The following is a 2512-nucleotide window of genomic DNA, read 5'->3' on the forward strand; positions in this document are numbered from 1 at the left end:
AACTCATTGCACACAGTAAGATGTGACAATAGCTTGTAGATTGACAGCTAGTCTCTGTGGTTTCAGTAAAATATATAAAAAACATGTTTACATAATAAAAATGTATATTGCATTATTAATTAAGAGCACAAAATTGCATCATGACAAGTTCCAATTTAAGAGTACTGATTTCAACAATGAATTAATCATTATTTTTTTTTTTAAATATAACACTGTCTCGTTATTTTGTTCCAATTGTTATATTATGATAATGCAATATATTTCATAATGCACTAATAGTCGGTTTCCCTTTTTGGTTTATTGGAACATTTGTTTGTTTATTTGAACAATCCTTTGTACTGATCCAGTGTAACCGGCACAAATTTGGACACCATGTATTGGTTCAGTTGAGCTTGCCATTTGGGGTCGAGATGCATGTTGAGAAGATGCCTGGTGATAGATGTCTTGAGATCCTATGAGGAAAAAATGACTAAAGAATATTCAAAATGAGACAAGCAAAATGGTGGTTAATCTAAACGCAGACTCAAAACGGCAGGTTCTTGCAGGCCGTTTAAAGTCTGATACTGGCAAGCGTGTAGATTGTCAGATCGACCTATGATGCAGGGTTCAACAATATTTAAATATCTAAAAGCGTACTAAATATCAGAATCATGAGGCCCTTGTATGTCCTCATGTACACGTGTCAGGTCAGATCTTCTGTTTAACGGTGGTCTGACTGTCTGAGGTACTTTCCTCTTCCACACAACAAATATCTTTACGCAAAGTATGTAAATGTGTATCACTAATTTTATTCAGTATTCATAAGATTGAATTTTGCGTTGAGGTGATGTAAATTAAATTAGGTTTTGCCCCTCACCGAAGTATAAACGGTTGGTATAAACGGTCAGTGTGTTACCTCCCGAGTGAAAGTTGGAACAAAATCACTCGGGTGGGACTCGAACCCAAGACCTCCTACTTTCTAGTGCAGATGTCTTACCACTCAACCACTGAGCTAAGGGAATCAGTTGGCTGGTTCGAATCTGATGTACATAGCAGCAGGTATAGCATTAACTGTTCATAAGATGGAATTTTAAGTTGGGGTTATGTAAATCAATTTAGGTTTTGCCCCTCGCCAACATTTTTTTCCAACTTTCACTCAGGAGGTAACACACTCATACTGTGTTTATACATGTAGTTCGGGGAGGGCAAAACCTAATTTGATTAGAGTTTTATTCAGCATGCCGAGTCCTGTGTTCAAAAGGTTCCTGTGTTTGACTCATGCACGATGTTATGTTGAGTCAATCTTGACAGGGGACACGGTGCTAGTGTTCTTGGGCAAGATACATTACTACAACTGCCTCCATTGAGTACATGTGGGGGGGGGGGGTGCAGACCACATAGGGCTGATCTCGAGCTTATAGCAGGAAAGTGTTCTCATGGCCTGATGAACAGGGGTAATAAGTGTGAGCAATCTGAGAGTGTTGTATAAGAGTGCTATATGAACACTGCACTATGATCATCAAATATCTTAACATCAGCACAAGGTGTTGGGCGACAGTGCGTTCAAGAGTTCCACCTAAACCTTTTCTTAAGAGGGATTACTGGGCAGTGTTGTAGGACTCGAGTCTAGGACTCGGACTTGAGTTGGACTCTAGTCACATTGGAAAATGACTCGGACTTGACCATGACTCCTCGAACTCGATGACTCGCGACTCGAGTCACATAATTTCAACAAAAGTAAAAACCTAACGTAGGGATGGGAAAGGATCATTGAGGAATACTGTTTGGATGATCAAACATGGAGGGAAGGGTTGGAGGAAGATTTTTTAGGGATGGGAATTAAAAAGAAAACACATTTTGGCTCTAAACAACATGTATCACACAACTATATACACGGGATTTACTTAAAAGGCAGAATAAAGGATTAAAAAATAATTTTAAAAAACGATTAGTTCGGTGAACAACTAAGAACAAGTGACTTGTGACTCGGACTCGGAATCGAGGCTTGTGACTCGAGACTTGGACTCGGACTCGACGTTGGTAACTCGACTACAACACTGGTACTTGGTCACAGAGTCCACTGTACCTACCAGGTAATTCTGAGTTGACCACCCCAGGGTAGACAGGCAAAGGCCCCAAGAGGTGACGACATGAAGCTTGTCCCTCAGCTCAGGATGGCCCTTCATCTGTAAGGCCAGGGTGTTGGAGTTGATGCCTGTACCGTCTGCTGTCTTATTAAGGATCATCTGGATGGACTTCAGATGGGAACCTGGGCAGGAAAAAAAACATTTATGAGATGTAAATTAACCTTTTTTATATTTGATTTTTGTTTGCCCTTCGCTGACATATTTTGTAAACACTGTGCACTTAGTGTTGTCCGAAGGCTTAGGTGGGACTCAAACTAATGACCTCCTACACAAACAAAGTTGGGTTAAGCGCTGCTTCATCAGACTCCAAACGGCCAGCTTGCCACAGCAAGCTCAGTGGTCGAGTGGTTAATGCGTCTGCACTAGGAAGCAGAAGGTTGGGGGTT

The 2512-nt window shown here is 40.8% G+C and overlaps 1 long non-coding RNA gene across 1 annotated transcript; it reads right to left on the reverse strand.

The window, feature by feature from the left end:
* Positions 1–362: 362 nt before the first annotated feature.
* Positions 363–2110, reverse strand: LOC119743466. The gene is made up of 2 exons (XR_005273033.1): positions 2070–2110; positions 363–452 (listed from the first exon to the last, which is right to left on the reverse strand). It is a non-coding gene; the product is annotated as an uncharacterized LOC119743466 (long non-coding RNA).
* Positions 2111–2512: the final 402 nt, after the last annotated feature.

This window comes from Patiria miniata, unplaced genomic scaffold (assembly GCF_015706575.1).
Source record: "Patiria miniata isolate m_02_andy unplaced genomic scaffold, ASM1570657v1 HiC_scaffold_6, whole genome shotgun sequence".
Lineage (NCBI taxonomy): Eukaryota > Metazoa > Echinodermata > Asteroidea > Valvatida > Asterinidae > Patiria > Patiria miniata.